The sequence below is a fragment of the Equus caballus genome, chromosome 14, assembly GCF_041296265.1.
Source record: "Equus caballus isolate H_3958 breed thoroughbred chromosome 14, TB-T2T, whole genome shotgun sequence".
NCBI lineage: Eukaryota > Metazoa > Chordata > Mammalia > Perissodactyla > Equidae > Equus > Equus caballus.
In genome coordinates, this window is record NC_091697.1 from 99,820,759 (window position 1) to 99,844,008 (window position 23,250).

Below are 23,250 nucleotides of genomic sequence, written 5' to 3' on the forward strand. Positions count from 1 at the left end.
ATAGAATATATTATTGCTTCAAACAGCATCCACAGCTACTAAGAAAATGGAGCTAATTTACCTTAACCTTGAGGTAACTCAGAAGATATTTCTTTGTAGGTAATTCATGGGTATCTCTTTGTATTTCTTTGTAGGTAGTTTAAGAAAATACATATACTAATATGAACATGAGAGACAGTAATTAAAAGACAGAAGATATTATCTGATCAGATGATTTTTACAAAAAAAATTGGGGCAGTAGGATGTGGCAGAGCACAGCATGAAAGTATATGGAATTACTAATTAGTGATTTCTTTTGTTAAGTTAGGACATTAGTCTACATAATATGTTCATAGAAACTTTCACTTTAGGATGAAACACTAAATTACCAGACCAGCTCACACTTCTCCCGAGGATGCTAACATCAGCAAACAAACTTTGCAATGTTTTGGATAGATGGGCCCCATTACAAGCTCTCGAGACTTCAATAATAAAGCTGGCCTAGTTAGCCCACAACCTATGGAGCCCTCCCCTCAACGCCTCAGAGCCTGGCACAGGCTCTCATCAAGGAAATACAATAATGGAAGGTGAAGCCAAAGGGCTAGAGGGCAGCAAAAGAAATTGCAAAGCAGTGCTGAGACCATGGACTGGAAAAGATCATGAGGTACCAAAACAGCAATATTCCAACAAGAGAAGGTTCCATTTTGAGCTCACTTTGGATTTAAGTCATACCAGGGGAAATACATCTGAGACATAAAATAGGTTACAAGGTTTAAGTTGTTCTAAAATAAATATGAAGTTAGACCTATAAAAGCTAACTTTTAAGCTGCTTCTACTAATAGCAAAAATGGCAGAAATTGACATCTGCAGAAAATTTAAACCCAAATCATCTGACAAAATAGACAAATCTTAGAAATAGATGTGTGAGTGCACCTGCTTTTCTCACAGCAATGCATAAAAATATTCCAAGCCCAGACAGTCTGTAGAACTGACGCTTTCTGAGTCTTTATTTGACTATAAAATGATATCCACGTGATAGCTGATGTGCTAGTGTTTTCACTTGAAAGATTAGTAATATCTTTGATAATAAACCTGGTTCCTATTTTACAATATTGGTGGCAAGAAACTATATTTAAGGCAAAGGAAAGAAGCTGATAGACTTCTTGCCTCTGTGAAGTCTCCAGAGTTGAGCTGTCATAAGGATGCACCAGGGTAAAGAAATGTTACTTGAGGAGTTCAAGATTATTACTGTCTATTAATTTTCCTACTACAGTAATACACCTGGTTTTAAGAAACACAAGGTTCCTCTTGTTCTTCAGAGCCAGCCTATCTCTGGGAGTGAAGGAGCGGTTAGAAACTGAGGAAGGCTGGGAGATCCTCAGGAGGAAGGGCACACGTCACTTGCTCAATTTCTTCAGCAGTGATAGAAGCCTTTGCACCTCCTGCCAAAGCCACCCTCCCCAGCCAAAAGGAGCCAAGCAGGAGCCAGGGTGGGCTGCGACACACTGAGGGAATGATAGGACGAGAGGATCTACCGGCTGCAAGTACAGACACCACTCCCAGTTAAGACGAAATGAAACAAAATACTCTGTGATTCTCTTAATTGAAGATCACACTTTAGACAAAAATTAAGCTTAATTGAAATTAAAGATGGCAGCTCTCATACAGAGATAATTAGTATTTGCTAATTGCACCATGATAATAATAAACTCATCCCATCATCCAAGTAGATTTTATGCCTGGGAAAAACCATTCTCCTTCTCTTATATTTTTAAAAATTATTTTAAAAATAAACTACTCTTTGCTCAGTATTCATATTACCTGTGACATAAATATAATAATTAAATGATATTTTACTTTTGAAAATAATGACTTTAAAAACTATTAAAGTCAAAGATGTTAAGTAATTTGCCCAAGATCACCCCACCTATAAAGGAAAGAGCCACGACTCAATGTGGGTCCTGCTTTTTCCACCCCACCAGACCTCCCAACCAACAAATCACAGGTTTTGTCTCCATTTGGAACCTAGTTTTGCAGAACCATCTAAGGCTTCTCTGTGAAGGTTTCCTTTCTGGTATCTTCCTTTTCAAAATATAATAAAAACTTTTTTTTCTGGCTGTAAAAACTATAATACTCATTATTTTGAAAAATTAAGAAATATAAGAAGAGAAACTAAAAAATAAGCATCACCTGTAATTCTGCCTTCCAGAGGAATATTGTATGTGTCTATGTGTTTGTATGTGTGTATACTTCCCATGGTATCATCTATACATACTAGTTTATAACTTGCCTTTTTTCACTTAATATGTTGAAGATACCTTTTCATGTTAATAAATATAAATCTGCCTCATTGCTTATAATAGACGGTAGTATCCTGAAGGCATACACAGATTTAACAGCTGAGGAAATAATTGTAAAAAAATTGCAAAGATAATTGTAGGATTTAAAAATAATAAATAATTGCATATACAAAGATTAGCTATTTGACTAGTAATTGACATTCAAGTTATTTCTAGTTTTTATCAGCAATTCTACAATAAATTTTCTTTACAAACTTATGAAACTATTTGCTAGGATAAATTTCTAGGATTTGGAATTGCTAAGCCAAGTAACTATTTTAAATTTTCATACATATTACCAGATTGCATTCCAGAAAGACTGTGACAATTTACATTCTCACCTAAATGTGTTAGTACCCGTCTTGCTACCCATGCATATCATCATTTGTTTTCTTCCTTGACAATATGAGAGGTGGAAAATGGTAACTCTCAGTCATTTCAATTAGTATCACTCTGATTAGCATTGGTACAGAAAGACTTTTTATGTATTTATTAGTCATTTTTATTTCTTCTTTTCCCAACTTCCCACTATGAAAATGAGTAAAACAAATCTTAAGCAAATTGGAGTTGGGAAGACCTGTAGGGGGAGCTCTACTGTCCTAGCACACATGATCAATTACATGAAACTTGAAGAGACATACAACTGCACCTTGGACAACAAGTCAAACTAGTTTATTACTGAAGGAAGGTTTCTCTCCCCACTCCGCAACAGCCAATGAGAAACACCACAGCTCAGCCAATGAGAAGCCAATGCTGCCCTAAAGGGTTACTTTCCCCCAGTGAACTTTGTTTAGGACAGCCCCTGCCTGCTCCCCTTTTTTCTCTATAAAAGGAGCTCCCCTCCTTTGCTTTCTGGATTTGCCTATGGTTTGCCATAGCATGCACATCTTGAATTGCAATTCTTTTGGCTATTCCTGAATAAACTTGTTTCAAGGGTAAAATAACCGGTAAGTTTGCCTTTTAAGTTGACAGCACTAACAAAAACAAATAAATAAATAAAAGTACCTTTTTCCATTTTTCTTTTGGAATTTTTCATCTTTTTCTTATTGATTTACAAGACCTGCTTATATACTGGAGATATTAATCCTTAGTAGAGCACAATAATTGCAAATACTTTTCCCAGTTTGTCATTTGTCTTTCAACTTTGTTTATAGTGTATTCTACAGCATTGTTATTTATTTTTAATATAGTAAGTACAAATATCACTTGCCATCTAAAGTTACTAGGTTATTGAAGATCTCCACTTCCAGTCAAGAGGAAGTAACAGGGAAGAGATTTATCTTGCTACCTGAAACAACTAAAAAACTAGACAAAATATATGAAAGAATGCTATTTCAAGACTTTGGACATCAGGCAGCAAAAAATAGTGATCCCTGAGATGTGGGAAACAAACAGCCCTAAGATTGTTCCAGCTTATTGCCTAGAAAGAGTTTGCAGGCCACAGTGCAGAGAGGCATAAACCAGGCAGAGCCCATAAGGTTTCCTGAGTTGAGGAGATGAAACCAGGAATCCAAGGAAGCCAAGACAGTTAAGAGTTTGCAGAGCAAAGAATTATAGAGGAAAGAGCTGCCCAGAAAAAGAAGTCCCTCACATCCTCAGCTGAGTATGGATTAACTCATGCGTATGAGGAAAGAACCCAGGTCAAGAAGAGAACCATCCCAAAGGAACTGGAGGAAGCAATAGCTGACACTTGCACAGCACTGGGAATAGTTTGGGTTCCTACCAGTCATAATTCATGTGGCCCTGGGTAAAGTTGTCAGAGGAGCTTTGCCTCAGGAATGGGGTAAAATTAGCCCTAGACAAAACGCTGCTCTGGTCCCACCTAACAAAGCTTAGCAGTAAAATTTGAAAAGCATCAAACTGTTTTCAGATAACCTAACTGTATCCCAGAACAAAGTCCAAGAATATTTATAGGAGGGCCAGCCCCATGGCCAAGTGGTTAAAGTTCTGCATGCTCCACTTCAGTGGCCCAGGTTTGCAGGTTCGGATCCTGGACCTACTTCACTCACCAGCCATGCTGTGGTGGCTTCCCACATACAAAGTAGAGGAAGACTAGTGCAGATGTTAGCTCAGGGCTAATCTTCCTCAAGCAAAAAAAAAAGAGGAGGATTGGCAATGGATGTTAGCTCAGGGCAAATCTTCCTCACAAAAAAAAAAAAGGAAAAAAAAGAATATAGGAATACAAAAATATCCAGCACTTGCTAAGGTAAAATCCACCAAGATCTAGCATCTAATAAAAAATTACCAGACATACAAAAGCAGAAAAATATGAGTTGTAATGAAATGAAAAAATCAATCAATTGAAACTGACCATGAAGTGACATCAATGATAGAAGTAGTAAATAGACATAGTAAAACATATATACATATGGTATTCCATATGTTCAAAAAGCCCAGGGGTCAATGTTTTCTTTTCTGTAAGGAGCCAAATAGTAAATAACTTAGGCTTTGCAGGCCATAGGGTCTCTATAACAACTACTCAACTCAGCCATTGTAATGCAAAAAAGTGGTCACAGACAACATGTTAACAAATGGGCATGGCTGTGTTCCCATAAAACTTTATTTACAAAAACAAACTTGATGGGCCAGCTTTGCCTCATGGGCTGTCATTTGTTATCCCCTGAGCTAGAGGAAAGGTTGAACATGTTAAGCAGAGATGTTGAAGATAGAAAAAAGATCCAAACCAGACTTCTAGAGATGAAAACTACAATGTCAGAGAAAGGATTAAAGAAAGATCAGACATTGCAGAAGAAAAGATTGGTAAACTTGAAGATATAGCAATGAAACTATCCAAAATAAAACAGAGAGAAGACTAAAAGAAATGCACAGAGCATCAGTGAGCTGTGAGGCAACTTCAAACAGTCTATATGTGTAATTGCAGTGCTCAAAGGAGAAGAATGGGGAGAAGAAAATACAACAGAATACTATTCAGCCGTAAGAAAGAATGAACTCCTCGGGCCAGCCTGGTGGTGTAGCGGTTAAGTTCACACTTTCCGCATCAGCAGCCCAGGGTTCACTAGTTCAGATCCTGGGCATGGACCTACACACCACTTATCAAGCCATGCCGTGGCAGGCATTCCACATACAAAGTAGAGGAAGATGGGCACGGATGTTAGCTCAGGACCAATCTTCCTCAGCAAAAAAAGAGGAGGATTGGTGGCAAATGTTAGCTCAGGGCTAACCTTCCTCAAAAAAAAAAAAAAAAAAACAATGAACTCCTGCCATTTGGGACAACATGGATGGACCTTGAGGGCATTACACTAAGTGAAATAAGTCAGAGAGAGAAACACAAACACTGTATGATCTCACTTATATGTGGAATCTAAAAAAACAAAACAAAAAAACAAGTTCATAGATACAGAGAATAGATTGGTCTCTTTATTCACCACCTACATCTGGCTGACCTTTCAACTTGTTTTGACCAATAAAATGTGGCAGAAGTGAAGATGAGTTCTGAAATCTAGGCCTCCAGAAGCCTTGTAGCTTCTGTCTTCACTCTTTCAAGATCCAGCCCCAGGCAAAGAGGCCTGGGCTAGACAACTGAGTAAGACACCACAGAGAGGGAGAGGTCACAGCCTTTTAGACTCTTCAGCTCCGGCCAGACCACCTAATAAAAGCAGCCTCATAAATGAGTCCAGGTGAGACCCATAGAACAGTTTAACCAATCTATAGACTCTTGAAAAATAATAAATCATTGTTTGTTCGTTTTTTAAAAGATTGGCACCTGAGCTAACATCTGTTGCCAATTTTCTTTTCTTTCTTCTTCTTCTTCTCCCCAAAGTGCCACGCCCGCCCAGTACATAGTTGTATATTCTAGTTGTTGGTGCTTCTGGTCGTGCTATTTGGGATGCTGCCTCAGCAAGGCTTGATGAACGGTGCCATGTCTGTGCCTAGGATCTGAACCAGCAAAACCTGGGGCTGCCGAAGCAGAGCCAGCGAACTTAACCACTTGGCCTCCAAGCCGGCCCCATATCATTGTTGTTTTTAGCCATTAAGTTTTGTGAGGTTTGTTATATACTATTAAATACGAGAAACATACTTTTTTGGTTATTAGCATTAAGTTTAGAAAGCCCTTGCCATTTCATATTATAAAAATATAAACCTATGTTTTCCTCTAGTGCTTTTATACTTGAATTTGTACATTTAGCGGTTTAATTTTCTTTTTGCCATATGATACGAAGATGGTACCCAATCTTGTTTTTCCAAATAGTTATCTTGTTATCCGAATAACATTTAATACATAACCATTCTTTCCCCCATTGATTTGAATACTACTTTTTCCATATACTAAATTTTGAGGACACCTCATGGGACAAATCCAAAAGAAAAATGTTCAAATCCACCTTCAAATACAGAAGTTACTAAACCAAATTAGTAGGGTTTGTATAAAAAAATTCCATAGTTCCATTTTAAGTATGTATTTGCATATTTTATTATAAATATTATTTTTCTACATTTCAAGAAGAAAATCAGAAACATGTGTTTTCCAACATTTTGTTATGGAAATAGTCTTATTATTCAGAAAGATTTTTAGTATTATATTCACTGTAATATGATTTTACTGGTACTAATTAACCCTGGTCTTGTAAAGTGGTTTCTACGATTCCCTGACTATGTATTAACCAAATGACCTTAAGTCAGCATTAATCCCACTAAAATGCTTCTTGAGAAGACTTCACTGCAATCTACAAATATGAGATAAAATTCAAGTCAGTTTTTTCCACATTACAAAAATATGAGAAAAAATAGAGCTCGTTAACTTCCAGGTAGGGCTTTGTCAACATGCAGGTCTCCTGGAAGTTTTTCAGTCCCTTAAAGTGAAATCTGAATAAGAAGACATTTTATGGAAATCATCGTAATAGCAAGATTAAATCTTACGTTCTGCCAACAAAGCATACTAACAATGTTAAAGAAGAAATCCAATTACTAACTTCAAGTAAAAGTATCCACTCCAATGATCACTCTTGAGTTGCCTCCTTTTAGTTCTCCTCCATCGTCAAACTTTTCCTTATGAGTGTCACGGAAACCATTGGATTGGAGGACAGAAAAAACATCCCAAAAGGCAGAAGTAGCAAAGGAGCTGACTTCTAAATGGGGTCCCTAGAAAGGATAGCCTGCCTCCTCAGAAACGCCCTACATCACTAGGATTACTCCAATGGATTTGATCATGTTGCCTGAAATCATATCAATTAAAGATTTATTTCAGTCAATGAGTTTTCTCTTTCTAAAACAGACAAAAATCTCTAAGATGTTAAGAGCTTATCAAACATCATTTGTTTGTACTTTCATTGGATTTTTCTAATAAATTGTAGAAATCGCCTGCACTGAAGGAGTGAGATTTTCCTAATTATATTTAAAAGCACCTTCATTCTGCCTGTTATTGGCTCTGAAATCTAAAATCATTTTTTAATTAAACTTTAATCTTGAGATGATTATAGACACATGTAAGATACACATGTATTGTAAAAAATAATAGGGAAAGTACATCCTTTACATAATTCCCCCCAATGATTACATCTTGCAAAACTATAGTGCAAAATTAAAACAAAGATATCAACACTGATACTGTCAAGATGCAGAGCATTCCATCGTCACAAAGATCCTTTGTGTTGCCCTTCTAAAGCCACACTCACCTGCCTCCCACTTCTACTCTCTCCTCAACCCTGGCAACCAGTTAACTGTTCTCCAATCCATAATTTTATCATTTTAAGAATGTTATATAAATGGAATCATACATTATGTAACCTTTTGGAATTGGCTTTATTCACTCAGTATAGTTCTCTGGTGATTCATCCAAATTGTGTGTGTATCAATACTTTGTTCCTTTTTATTACTGAATATAAAATTTGTGTATAGGTTTCTGTAAGAACATAAGCTTTCATTTCTCTGGGATATATGCCTAGGTGTATAATTGCTGGGTCATATGGTAGTTGCATGTTTAGTTTTTGAAGAAACTGCCAAACTTTGTCCAGAGTGGCTATACCATTTTATATTCCAAGCAGCAATATATGAATGATTCCACTTCTCTTCATCCTTGCCAGCAACTGGCGCTATAACTGGTTTTTTTAAATTATTATATTTTAGCCATTTTGATAGTTGTGTGGTGATATCTTGTGGTTTTAATTTGCATTTCTCTAAAGACTAATAATATTGAACATCTTTTTGTGTGCCTGTCACCTGTATGTACAAATTTTATAGCAGTTTTATTTATAATAACTCCAAACTGGAAACAACCCAGATATCCTTTAGTGGGTGAATGGTTAAATGAACTGTGGTACAGCCATACCATGGGATACTATTCAGTAATAAAAAGGAACAAAGTATTGATACACACACAATTTGGATGAATCACCAGAGAACTATACTGAGTGAATAAAGCCAATTCCAACTCTTTTCGGTGACTCTTCATGTCTTTTGCCCTTTTTTTTTTTACCAGACTGTTCAGATGGATATATGGTTTGTAAATATTTTCTCCCACTCTTGACTTTTCTTTTCATCCTCTTAACTGGGTCTCTGCAGAGCAAAAGTTTTTAAATTTGAAGAAGTACACGTTATTAATTTTTCCTTTTATGCATTGTGCTTTTTGTCTCAAGTCAAAGAATTCTTTACCTAGTCCTGGGTCCCAAAGATTCTCTCTTATTTTCTTCCTAAAAGCTTTATAGGTTTTCTATTTTATCATGATCCGTTTTGAGTTCATTTTTGTATGAGGTGTGAAACTTAGGTCAGGGTTCATTTGTCACCTGTAGCTGTCTAACTGCTCCAGCACCATTTGTTGAAATGGCTATCTTTCCTCAGTTGAATTTTTTTTGCACTTTTGTCAAAAATCAGTTGGACATATTTATGTGGGTCTACTCCTGGATTCTCTATTCTATTCCATTGCTCTATATGTCAGTCCCTCCACTAATACCACACATTCCTGACTATTGTGGCTATATCATAAGTTTTGAAATCAGGTAGACTGATTCCTCCCACTTTATTCTTCTTTCCAACAAAGATTCTAGCTATTCTAGTTCTTTTGCCTTTTCATATAAATTTTAGGACAGTGTAGTCTCTATCTACAATAAATTTTGCTGGGATTTTGACAGAAATTGTGTAAATCTATATAACAATTTAGGGAGAACTGCTATCATTGCTATGTCAAACCTTCCAATCCATGAACACAGTATATCTCTCCATTTATTTAGATTTTCTTTGATTTCTTTCATCAGCATTTTGCAGTTTTCAACATAGAAGTCCTACAAATATTTTATTCGATTTATACCTAAGTACTTTCAGTTTCTTTGTAGCAACTGTGATATTTTTAATGTCATTGTCCACATGTTCATTGCTAGTATATATACATACAACTGACTTTTGTATGTTTATCTTGTATCCTGTGACCTTGATAAATTCATTTATTAGTTCTAGAGTTGGGTTTTTTAAGTAGATTTCTTAGAATTTTCTACATAAAAAAATCAGGTCATATCATCTGCAAATAAGGACAGTTTTATTTCTTCTTTTCCAAATTTGTGTGCCTTTTATTTCCTTTTCTTCCTTACTGTGCTGGCTAGAACTTCTACCACTATTCAAATAGGAATGGTGAGAGCAGACCATGTTGACTTGTTCCCAATTGTAGGAGGAAAGCATTCACTCTTTCACCATTAAATATAATGCTAGCTGTATGTTTTCTTTATCAAATTGAGGAATTTGCCCTCTATTCCTATTTTCCTGCTTTTGTATCATTAACAAGTGCTGGATTTTGTCGAATGCCTTTTTAGTATTGATTAATACAATATGATCATCTCGTTTTTCTCCTTTAGCCTATTAATATGGTGGATTACATTGATTGATTGATTTTCCAAATAGTTGAACTAGCCTTGCATTCCTAGAATAAACCACATTTGGTCATGGTATATAATTTTTATATATATTGCTGAATTTTATCTGCTAATATTAGTTAAGGATTTTTACACCAGTATTCACGAGGGATACAGATCTGTAGTTTTATTTTTTGAACTATCTTTGCTGGATTTAGTATCAGTGTAATACTAACTTCATAAAATGAATTGGGACGTGTTCCCTCCTCTTCCATGTTCTGAAAGAGATTGTGTAGAACTAATACTAATTATTCTTTGTATGTTTGGTAGAATTCTCCTTTTTAAATCCCTTTTTTCTGGCATCCCAGTTCTTTCCCTTACTACTTTGGTGACCTAGATCTTTCACTGAACTTTCTTCAGGTTATGCAACAGGGAAGTGGAGAGAGTAAAATGTACCCAGACAGGTATCTCTAAGAGTTAAAGGTAGAGTGCTGAGAACAGTACTCACACATACTGGAAGGCGTTGTTACGGTTACGATTACTCCCTATATATAATCAGTCACCAAGCCCTCCAATTTTTCCTTTAAAGATCATCCCCAGGGCCAGAACTAGGGTGAGGAAAGAGAGGCAGCCATGGCACAGATTCAGGGTCAGTGCACCTCTCTTGCTTTTCCCCATTTCTTTCTACATCTGCAATCACTCAAAATCACCCCTTCATTCCTATATACTTGGATATTTCAATGGCCTTCTAATTGGTCAGTCTAATTGCAATCACTCTCTGTTCTCACCTATCAAGACATCTCCAAATCTTCTTAAAAATAACTCTCTGTGTTCAAAAACTGCAAAGAGTATATTACTGATTACATGATATGTTTTATATCCCTTAGGAAGAGAACATAGGCATATAACATGGTCTTAAAGTTCATTGACTGCAAGCAATAGAGACTGACTTTGGAGCTAAGCTGAGCAAAAAGGAATTTCTTAAAAGGATGGGTGGTAGTTCCTAGAATTTAAGGAAAAACTTAACAACTATGCCTGGGGAAAGACAGGAGCATGTTAGCTCTGGAGTTGTGGGTGGAAGGAATTAAGAGACTCCTCAGGATACCACCAGTAGAATGAGTCAACTCCCATCATTTTCCATCCCTAGGTCACTCAGGTTAGTCATGTGCTCACCCTAGGCCACGAGAGGGCAGAGTGCCTTGATTAACTGCCTTACCAAAACAATTCTCAGTTGAAGAAGGTTCCTGAGGGCAGGCTTTGACAATGAGATTCACCACTGTATCTCCAGCATATATAGAACAGTGGCTGAAGCATAGTATGAGCTTGGTAAATATTCACCAAATGAATGAGTCAAGAGAAAACAGAAGTATCTAATCAGAACAGCAGAAAATAGGTGCAAAACAGGGAAAAACGACAGATGCCATGTACAAAACCTCTTCATAATCTAGCCATACCTTATACGGATCAGTTCCATTCATTAGGGCATGGATCCTCTAAACCCCATTAATAATAATTTCCATTATTACATAACACTTTTCAATGTATTGAGTGCTTCCACATACTCAAGTTGCATTGTCTTTGGATCTCTCATTTAAATTTCAACCAAAATTTCATCCACTCTTCAGTCCTTACCTTGGTTTCAATTCTATTATGAAGGCTTCCTAAATAATTTCCAACATTTCTCTCTCCCTTCCTTGAAAATTTGTGTCACTGCTGTGGATTTCTATTTGACTCTTGATGTGTAAACCTTGTCTCAAAAACTAACATTTGTTTGAGTGCTGGGTCTTGTAAGGCAGAGTCTTATAATTCCCAATATCTTTCCCCTAATGACTTGGACAATACCCTGCACCCAGGACATAATAAATATAAATTAAAATGAAATCATTAAGGTGATTATTTTAAAAAGATTTATTTTTCTCACTGCAACTAAAACTCTTACTAATCTACAGATGAAAGTATATTTTGGCTATAAAATATTATTACTTATAAAATTAATGTGAATTTTAATTTTAGAAGTATGCAGACAAATTTTATCAATATGATGACAAAATTTGAATTATATGGTGAAATAACTATTATGCACTTATGAATGAATATTATACATTGTGGTAGCTAATCTCTAAAGATGCTTCTCCTCCTTCGCCTCTCCTCTCCTCCCCCAACAATAAAGCATGCCTTCTGAGTGGATGCATGCCGTTATGTAGTTTCCTTGCTTTGAATCTGGGCTGGTCCTGAGATTCGCTTCTGACCAAGATAGTGTAGAGTAAGAGACGCTGCATAATTTCCAAGCCTGTAAGATTTCCAAGGTTATAAGAAGCCTTTCAGCTGTCATCTGGGTTGTTTAGACTATGTGCTTTGCGGGGAGAAGGTCAACAGAAACAGCCACACTGGAGGAAGCCCAAGGTAGTCACGTGGAGAGGACACTAGAGAGAGAGAGATGCCCTGCCAGCCCCGACCATTCCAGTTGTCCAACAGAGATGACAAACACGTGAGTGAAGAAGCTATCTTGGATGTCCAGCCCAATGGAACCTCCAGGTGACTCCAGCCCCAGATTGTTGTTTAAAGCCACTAAGTTTTGCAGTGGTTTTTTACACAGCAATAGATAACCAAAGCACATACTTAAAACAATCACTCCAGCACACGCAAAACAGGATCATAATATATATATGTTTTTTATTTAGGACATATCCCTAAAGCTATTACTATTTTGTCTATTGTCGTTGTTTTTCATTGTTTTAGTTTGTTAATTCTATTGCCACTTTTAGTTTTATTCCATTATTTCATATTATAAATAATTGGCACATTAAAAACAGTAACATAATAAGAGAAAACATTTTCTCTTTGTAGAATCCACTCAATTGTTTATTAAAAAATGTAGCTTTTAAACATTTTTTGACAGTAAGGACAATGTCTTGATTATTTTTTCTCTATACTAAGTAGAACATAATAGTTATTTAATAAAGCTTGAGAATTAAATTGGTGAATGATGGGAAATGATCATTTGGTGAAAATTTTGATCATATATCTTGTACTAATCCACCATTGACCCAGTTAAGAATTTTTCAAATAAGGATTTATTTGACATCTATTGTCACATCTGTTTAAAATTCTTAAGCTTTTATTCTAACTCAATAGTACTATTGATTAATGCATTCTAATGCATTATTACTCCAAAACGCACTTTGTAACTATCAACTCACAATTAAAAATAAAATAATTTGACATTTTAAATGCATTTAAGGGCCTAATAGGAAATAATTAGAAATAAATACAATAGCCATTTAATATAGCTTTTGAAAAAAAAGTAGAAAAACTTTTTCTAAAAGCCTTGTTGAAACTTTTTACCAAGTTTTTGCAAATATTGTTTTTTTTTTTTACTAGCTTAATGGAGTAAGTTTCTTAAAAATTTAGTACCTACTGCAACTTTATATTCTATATGTACCACTAATAACTTAAAATTTTCTACTATGATTGTTTATATACTTAGTTTATGAAATCAGTGTCTAAGAAAACTTTGATTATGACTATCTGGAAAAATTACACATATATCTCTATTTACTAAAATCTGAGGCTTCCATATTTCCTGATCTGCTTTCTATTTCATGAAAGTGAGTAGATTTCTAACCAATTCAATTGGTTAACCAATTTAAGCAATTGGTTCAAAAAAGGATGAAAAGTTACTAACGGTTGGATAAAAGCCTGGGGATTTATTTTAGTCTCAATGTATTCATAGTGGACTTTTGAAAGAGAAAATCTGGAAGTTCATCAGCCAGAAAATATTTTATAAAAGGGATTTAAAATAAATTAAGCATATTCTAAGACTCTCAAGAGGGTCTTCAAAATGAAGATGCCCACGAGATGTGACATTAATCAAGTGATTGAAGAAAAAAACAACTCAGCCTGGCTAAGTGCCTATTTACTGAGATATTTCTCGGTTCAACAAACGAGAAGATGTAAAAGAATAGTGTTGAGGTGTTCCTAAATTACAATTCTCATATTTTTACAATCTTCTTCAGAACTTCTCACACAGTCACTTCGATGAATTCCAGAATATATGGATTGTTCTAAATCACTGTGGCCAAGGGGCCTAGCAAAAAGGTAGTCTGATTTTACCCTTTTATCTTCATAAGACAGAAGTTTAGGGGTCAGGACTTGAAGTCTACCAAGAAAATCAAATAATTTGCTTAGTCTGGATAGAACCATATAGAGCATCAAACCAAATTGTGAAACAAAAGGACAGAGACCAGGAATTTGAATCAAATTACAAGGATGAAGTCAGAAATAAATGAAGATTCATACAGGACCAAGTACAAGGAGAAGCAGAAAGATGGGCAAAGCAAGGTGCACAATTCAGAGTCAGGTTAGCAGAAGTAGGCCAGGAATGCTGTGTGCGGGTTCCAGAGGCAGCAGGCAAGGCAGTGAAGAGTGGAGTTACTGGCTGACCGGGCTCCCTGGGAGAGAGGAGAAGGCTCTAAACAGTCTCTGCAGTGCACCAAGTTGCAACTGATGTTAGCTCCACCTGCACCCAACTGTAATGCATGTGTTAATCCCTAAACACCTAGCCCCAAGGGTCCCAAAAGAGCTTTACACACTTTGCAGAGCCAACAGGTTGAAAAGTTTCCCCGTGGAGTTCCCACAGCAGTGTCAGAAGAGACAAATGAATGACTGCACCTTTGTATAATCCTTACTTACAACTTCCTAGGTGGAAAATGACCAAGGAACTCCGAAGAGGTAAAATAATCATTTTATCTTTTAAGATTTCTGGTGTCTTCTTCTTCGGATATAAAAATGCATACTAAAAACTTTCACTGCACATTAAAGTAAAAAACTAAAAGGAGGGGAACTATCAATCTAGAAATCACAGTGGCTGGTGGCTAGACAGGAATGTACATCCTCTGAAATAATATAAATCATAAAACCTCAGTATTAAAGACCCTTCACCCAACTGAGATGCTTGGAAAGATTATGATGGAAGAAAAATGACTATTACACTCAAGTTAGAAAGTCAGTATTTTTCCATTCTTAAAAACCCTGATCCCAATGCACCAAGACCTTATTCCCTAATAACAACTGATCAAAGGAGAGCGATTTCACTGCTTACTTGTACTGCAGTCAATGAAAGATGAGAACCTATAAGAACCTGCCAACAAAATACTCCAGACAAGTGCAAAATCTATGAAGTATAAGGAGTATATGCCCCACACTATAAAGAAAAGAAAGTCTTACAGCTTTTTCTAAAGCATCAATCAAATCAGAACGAAGTGCCACAGAGAGGATTTTGCTTTATGAAGTGCTGGCTTCCTTCAAGGTCATTCATGACGGTGATGCAAAGATGTCTGCAATCCTGTGCTTTCAGTCTCGGCACTAGAGAACTGCCTAGGGTCCTTACTTAATGAGTTTACTAGCTGAGCTTCATCTTAATAGAAGCAGTTGAGTTCTAAAAACATTTTTCTTTAATCTCAGCTCAGTGCAGTCTCTTTCACGGCTACAAAAAAATAAACAATACACTTATTATAAAGTCATGAATACTGAGCAAAAATAAACGTGATAGCCAAAAAATTACTAAATATTATTATTACAAATGCCAGTTTTCCTCATTTATTCATCATTCTACTCAAAATCTATAAAATATTTACCTTTTAACACTGAACCTCATATTTGTTGCTCTCCTTTCTCCCTGAAGACACCCTTCATTTACCAAACCTCAGATCTTTGAAAGACAATCCAAGATACAAAGGCTATAAAAAAACCTAAACCAATGGATATGAAGCAAGATTAGAATTAGGCAGCAGATAAATCTGAAAATGTAGACTGGCACACAATTTTCTTTTTTAACTATCAGAATGTACCTGCATCTCCGCATTAAAAAGGAAAGAGGACCACTGAGCACTCTCCAAATATTTAACATAGCATTCTTCTATTGTACTATTGAGGGAGTCCAATTTAGTCTATTATTCTATCAATGCTTTTTACTTGATAATCTTATCTGATCTTTCGGTGTAAGAGTCATCACTGATGACCACTCATATATTTACTAAGCCCTCTGGTTATATTTAAGTAATACCATGTTAAACTAGCTTCTCTGAGAATATTATTATAATCAGAGGCCTTCAAAAGGACCACATTTTGCTTTTTCTCTAAGATCCTTTGGCCACACTCACAGGACAAGACCATATGGCCACAAAAACCAAAGGTAAATTCCATAGAGGTTCCCAACCAGGGTTCACGTCTCCTCTACGTCAGTCCAGCACTATATGAGGAGCCAAGAAATTCTAGCTGTCTCTTTAAGCACATGTCCATAAAAATGATCCAAATAATACTGTTTCAAAGAATTTTACTATTAAAAAGTGCCATAAAAAACTAAATAATAATACTCAGTACAAACAATATTCAATACTAACAATGAAGAAAACCTAGAAAACCTAACACAGACCATAAAATGCCAGGAAAAATATTTTCATTTTCTAAACTCTTCTGAAAAGTATGTCACTACTTCCTAGAAGTGCTTTATTCCTTTTGTTATCCTTTAACACATAGCCTAATGCTCAACAGATACTCAAAAATATTTGCTGAATGAAGCCGTGAGTAAAAAAATGAAATTAAGCAAAATATAGGCACTAACTCCCTGAGGTTAGCAGAGTATCATTCAGTATGCAGAAATAATATCTCATAAAATACTTCAAGTATAACCAGAGAGCTTAGGACATATAGATAGTCAATATTCAGACATTTTTGTTTTGAAAAAAGTATTTCCATAAAAATTTGTAATTTATTTCCTCCAAATTTACTTTTACTGCTACTAAGCAATAAACAGTGCAACATAAAGAGATGATCGTAACCAAATATTCTTTATTAAAATAATTATAGATGAACAAATTCTAAATCTACTAAATTTAATATACAATATAGTACAAAACCTTGGAATTACAAACAACTAAATACAAGCTAAATAACTTCTCTTAATAAACTCAACCATATTGAAAACATTTAACCCATTATTTAACATGGATGTTGGATATCCACTCAAAATATCCTTTAATTTCTCCCACCTACACTTTTCCAGGCACTGAAAAAGCCCTAGTCTAACCTCTCTCGTCCTCCCATGCAAGCTTTTTATATCTTGCCCTCATGGTATTTTCCAACTGTCTGCCTTAAACAAAGCGTCCTTGCTGGCAATGGCTTGTTGCTAGTCAGTATTTAGCTCTCTCTTTCTGTAGCTAAGAGAGAGCAACCATCTGCTTCCCACAGCTTTTCATTCCTTCGACAGATTTTTGCTCTTTCCTCTTTCAACTCAGAAACAGAAAGCAAGAGATAAAACAAAGCATCTTAGGTCCACAAGAAGCTGCAGGACACCCAGGAGAGTTTCCTCCCAATCAGAAAAATGCTTCCTTAGCAACGAAGTTACTAAGGCCAATTAACCTCCCTTCTCTATCAATATTCAGTTTACATTGAAGCCCTTTTTGGTGAAGCCCTACAGTTTTACAGTGAGCTTTCTGGCCGATAAAAGGGGGCTTCCGTCTTAAAGGAGCCAGACCTTTTCTCCTGAATGCAAGTGCGATTTGAACTTAACATAAAGTGTTAGGTGATTTCCCAACAGGATGTAAGGGACTGGAAACATAGAAACAACATAGAAATTAAGTGCATTCAACCAACACAGGCCTAAAGTGAGACTGAAACATTTCAGAGCAACCAGAGATTGGATACCTGGAGAATAAGAGATGTGGAAAAGATGCTTTGTAGCTGTCATTGCTTCATACTTGCCTTGGCTGATTTATGGCCCTTCCCACAACCAACAAAGCCCAGGTCACCACTAAATAATCACAATATCAGTAGAATCCTGGAGAAAAGATGAATGGAAGAGAGAAGCACAGACAGTATCAAAACTAAGGAATTTCCTTCCAGGCAAGAAAGTCAAAAATTAAAACTAGTGAGGAAATAGGATTTCAAAGTCATGAACTAGTTCAGAAATAGTAAAAGCTATGACACAATTAAAGAAAAGGAGGTGCTTTTATAAAAATGTACAAATGTACAATGAAAATTCTCCCCTCTCCCGAGATTTCAAGCTGTAAGATGGAGGTTACACTTCTCTAAGTCTCACAATTATATTATTATACTGCATTCCAGTTAAGGTACAGAAAATGACAGAAATATTGTACAATAGGTAATTAGTTGTCCTCTGGTGTTCATTTTCCAGGTCTTGATGAAGCAAAATCCTTTGTTGAATGACTTGAAATTTTCTAAAATTCTATATATAATGCAACACGGAACGACTTGTACTTAGTAATTTATAATAGGCACTATCAATCATCCTTCAGCAGTTTTGGTCGCAGCTCTCCGATATCAACATGTGATACCCTGTATCTCAAAGCAATCCTTGCTACGAACAGTCATAACACAGAATTTCAAAACGAGTTTTGTTTTCTAGTGTTATCACTTAACCTATGTAGGACTCTATCCCACTTGCACAAAGATTTATTCTGAGACAGTAAAGCTGCCTTAAGGCTGCACTAATAAAAATTAACATTTGTTAATCCTTGGCTCCCACTATACTATTTGATCCTCATAACCACCCAATGAGGCAGTGATTGTCACCACGCCCTTCTCCAGCTGAGGTATCTGATGTTGAAAAAGAGTGGGGAAAGGAATAGGAACTTGGTGAAGCACCTACGGCAACATGTGCTTTCTTTTCGCAGCACTGGCCAGGTGTTTTCTTCCATGACATCATTTAATGCACACATCGACCCCCTCTGCACAGCCCTCAGTTCCCCATCTCCTGAGCCCCGTAAGCATTTGGGATGCAGGCTCACAGATGAGGGATTCAAGGCTCAAAGAGGTTCAGTAACGTGTTCAAAATACACAGTTAAAATGAGGAAAAGGAGGGATTTAAAACCAAGTTCACCCAACTCCAAAGCCCTTGTTCTGTCAACCATGCCTCACCACCTGCTCCCCAAAGCCCTCGGCGGCCCCATTATGCTGCTCTCTGAATCCCTTCCACTGACGGTAGGAAGCACCATAGGTCTAAGAAATATTTTCCAAATGTCAGTCATGAGCCACTAGAAGGTTCTAAAATCAATTGGTGGGCCTCAACCCGCATTTTTTTAAATAAAATAGAGCAGAATAGATTAATAGGCAGAGTAGATCAGAAAGAATAAGAATTGTTTCACGAACATTGGTTTCAGGCATGTGTGTGTTTGGAGTGTACTGGGTCCTGATATTAAATGTATTTCTTATTGTGGGTTCATATCAAAAAAGTTTGAAAGCCACTGGTCTCAGAGGATGCTCTCACACAGACCCGGATCATGGAGAGACTTATCAAGGGACTGGAAACTACTCAATGCTAAGCTCTGTTCACTTAAATAACATCAGGAAACACAAGACAGGAAGCCCCTTCTCAGACAAGGCATTAAAAGGATTACCTAGAATCAGCATAGGAGGAGGATGTTGATTGTATAATTACATACCTCCTTCACAGCAGCTCCAGTCCATCAAATAGATAGTACGGTTTATTTTTTACAACACTAATTATGTAATTATCCATAACATTAAATCAGTTCCACCTGATTCAGTCTATCACAGGTTTCCTGAAACACTCATTTGTTTATTACTTTTAAAAAGAACACTAAACTACCAATCATCTTATACGTAAAAGTTCCAGTGTGGAAGCTGGTAAACTTTTCTTGAAAAAGATCTTCCATCACATATGACACTTTCGGTCCTTTGGGATAAACAGCAATTGAAATTTCACGTTAATATACCTTGGAGCTTCTACAAACAGATTTCAGACAAGTGCGTTCTCACTTTTTTCTTCATTATTTCATAAAATAATGCCACATTGGACATTTTCATGAAAATCTTTTCTACAGAGTAAAACTTGGTTGTTCTTTATAATACTTCTTCTGGTATATCATTCATTCAAAATGATTCCCTGAGAAAGTGCTACAAAGATAAACCAGCTACGGATCCTGCACTCAAGGAGCCAGCAGTTGATTAGGGGAGATATAACACTGAACACTACGGCCTCCACTCAGCTGCTTCCCAGCACCTCTGAGCAAAGCTATAAATAACCCCCAGCTTCAAGCCAATAGCAGCAACAGCTGTAGAACACCCAGAAAAACTCACCAGATACGCTCTAACAAGCAAAAGACTAAAACAAGGAATACACAGATAAGGACCAGGGCCAGGAGAAAGCATGCAAATTACAGACCCCATCTGGTTATCCCACCCACATATTCACACTAGTCTCAGCTCTGCCTCCCCCTTAAACCTATCTGACATAGTCCAATACCACTAGTCCGTGAACAGCAAAGAAGATCCAGCACACTCCAAATCGGTTGGGGCAGTCACCGAGGATCCTCCTCCCTTTTTCCACACCTAACCTCCCTCATCTCTGACTAACTTAAAACCCCTAACACCATCATTCTCTCTAATTCTTTGGGTCACTGTTTGTACTGGACTTCCTGGTGTATAAATCTCAGCTTTCCTTAATGGATTCTGACTTGGTCTGTCTCTCTGACTCTCAGTACTCCCTATTCACTTGAATGGAAATCCCAGCTTCAGGAACCTTACAATGCACCAGTAACCAGGCTAATGCCCTAGCACAGCCAGCCTACTACTCCCTAGGAGAGGAGATTTAGACAAATCATACTAAAAACTCCAACTACTTTTCAGACCAATATAATCATAACTCAACATTCTCACATTCCACCCAAAAATCCTTTCTTTAGTGCAGAGGCCCACTTACTTCCCACCACTACCCTCTGTACTCACCACCATGTATATCCCTACAGCCATTCCAAGAATCCAGGACATAATATGCAATGGAAAAGGTACTAGACTCCTTCTGGCAAGTTAATTCCAACACCCACTGTCATCAAATGAGTACGACTGGAGAAACATTTTTGAAAGTTGGTTTCCCACCTCAAGAATGCCCAGTATGATATGCTACAGCTTCTCTCCTAAGAGTCACTGTAGAAACTAAGAGTGGTTGACAGCCTCATAAGGCAGTCAAAGGGACAGATGGAATCCATCCCCAGCCCTCAAGTTTCCTGTTGCCAGATTCCAACCATGAGTTTTATGTCAGTTTGACTTATCAGGATGCCAGCTGCCAAACTGGAAAGCCATGGGCACTTCAGCTTTGTTTGAAGTAACTGCCAAATATCCTCTACTTAGGTCTATAGTTATGACTCTTGACTTGGCTTCTCATTTTCAGCCCCACTCCTGCCCTCTAGATTCATCTTGGTTTGCATCGGTTGACCTTCAAGACTTCCCAAGGACTCTGACTTAGGGAAGAAGTTGGAACTACTACCACAGAATAATAGTGGAAATGACCTGTTACAAAAGGAAGATAAAAAGAATTTATTGTCACCACTATCACACAGACAAAAAGAAGAGAGAATTTCAAGAAGAAAGGGCTCAGTCAACAGTGTCAAATGTTGCAATGTCGTCAAGGATGATGAAGACACTAAATGTGGTGATTACAAGGTAACTAGTAACTTAGAAGGAAGCAATTTCCATAGCTGGATTTTGGTAAAAATCAAAAGAAAAAGAGTTGAAGTTGGAATGAGTGGCAAAAGGGTGAAGGTATTGAAGATTACATATTCAAGAAATCAGGTAGTGAAGGAAAGAAGAGAGAGAGGATTGTAGAAGAGGATTTAGAAGCAGCAATATAGGTATGGCATAAACATACAGGGCCAACAATGGAACCTAGGTTTTGTGGGCATTACTGAGAAGGTCAAAGTCAAAACTAAGTAAGAAGGAAGAAGAAACAAAAAGGGGACTGATGTCATTGAGGGTCTTGAGACAAAAAGAAAGTAGAGAGTATGTTCAGAGAGAGAGAGAGGTGTAAATATAGTTGGAAGTAAGGTACTTATAAATAGGAGGATTTTAGAGTTTGAGATCATTATATTTTTTCCCTTTTGTTCTACATCTAACAAACCTAAAAGGAGTATAAGGGTAAACTATTTTACAAATAATTATTGGGAAGAGAGTATTTAATAATATCACTTCAAATTAGTTGATGGTCATTTTAACTATTTCACCCAAAACAATATACAGTCATGTGTCACCTAACAACGGGGATACGTTCTGAGAACTGTGTTGTTAGGTGATTTCGTCATTGTGCAAACATCACAGAGCGTACCTACACAAACCTAGATGGTACAGCCTACTACACACCTAAGCCATCTGCTACTAATATTATGGGACCACTGTCGTATATGAGGTCTATCACTGACCAAGACGTCATTATGTAGCATGTGACTGTATACGAGCAATTAAAATAATGCACTGTGTCCTTCCTCAGAAATAATTGGCTCCTGTTAGACCTTTACAACTGAACATAAGCATTCCACATTGAAAGTCAGATTTTCATACAGAAATATCAGCTCCATATTCTCTCAAGTGCACATCTGCTGCTACAAGTGATCTTACTTTTGATTTATAAAAAACACCTCAACATTAGAACTATACATAAAGGAAGCTTTCTGATATAACTCGCTGCTGAGTTAAAATACAGTGGCTAGGGCAGGTGCCTTTACAAAGGCTTTTCTACTAGCTTGATAAATAGAAAGAGAATTAGTTACCTATGTAGAATGATTCAACTTCATTTCTCTCAAAAAATAGATTCTCTCTTTGCTCTGCAAAGGAGAACAGAGCACAGAGAATTTCAAAGGTAGAAGTAACCTTTAGAAGCCATTTAGGTTATAGGTTCCCACTAAACCTAACACACTCTGTGAATTTTGCAAAGTCATATTGCTCAGGTACCAAGGGCCTAGAGAAGAAAAAAGATTCAGGAGAATGTGGAACATGTCCCTGACTCTATATAAGACTTCTTGTCTCCACAGCAGAACACTAAGTTGCTTTAAGACTCCTAAGATTTCATTAGATAGTTCAAAGAGTTTTAGTGCCACATCTCTATATGTGATTTCTAACGAGTTTTAAGAATAAGCAAGCAAACACTTCTGTCGTATAGCAGTTAAAGAAATACAGTTTGTACAACAAATACTGTACCTAGTACAATAATCCAGTTTTATTGGAACTGCAAGTCTTAATCAGACCTGACTGGTTTTAAGAATATCGTTGACTACTCTCTCCTCTCAAACACCACACTACTTTATGGCATATATTTACATTATAAA

At 36.7% G+C, this 23,250-nt stretch overlaps 1 protein-coding gene and 1 long non-coding RNA gene across 8 annotated transcripts in view; both read right to left on the reverse strand.

The window, feature by feature from the left end:
• Positions 1-23,250, reverse strand: part of ATG10 (autophagy related 10) — a 209,429-nt gene that overhangs the window by 123,856 nt on the left and 62,323 nt on the right. The window lies entirely within an intron of this gene.
• LOC138917357 (uncharacterized) lies at positions 13,171-15,889 on the reverse strand. Its single transcript, XR_011425209.1, has 2 exons — positions 15,751-15,889; positions 13,171-15,599 (listed from the first exon to the last, which is right to left on the reverse strand). It is a non-coding gene; the product is annotated as an uncharacterized lncRNA (long non-coding RNA).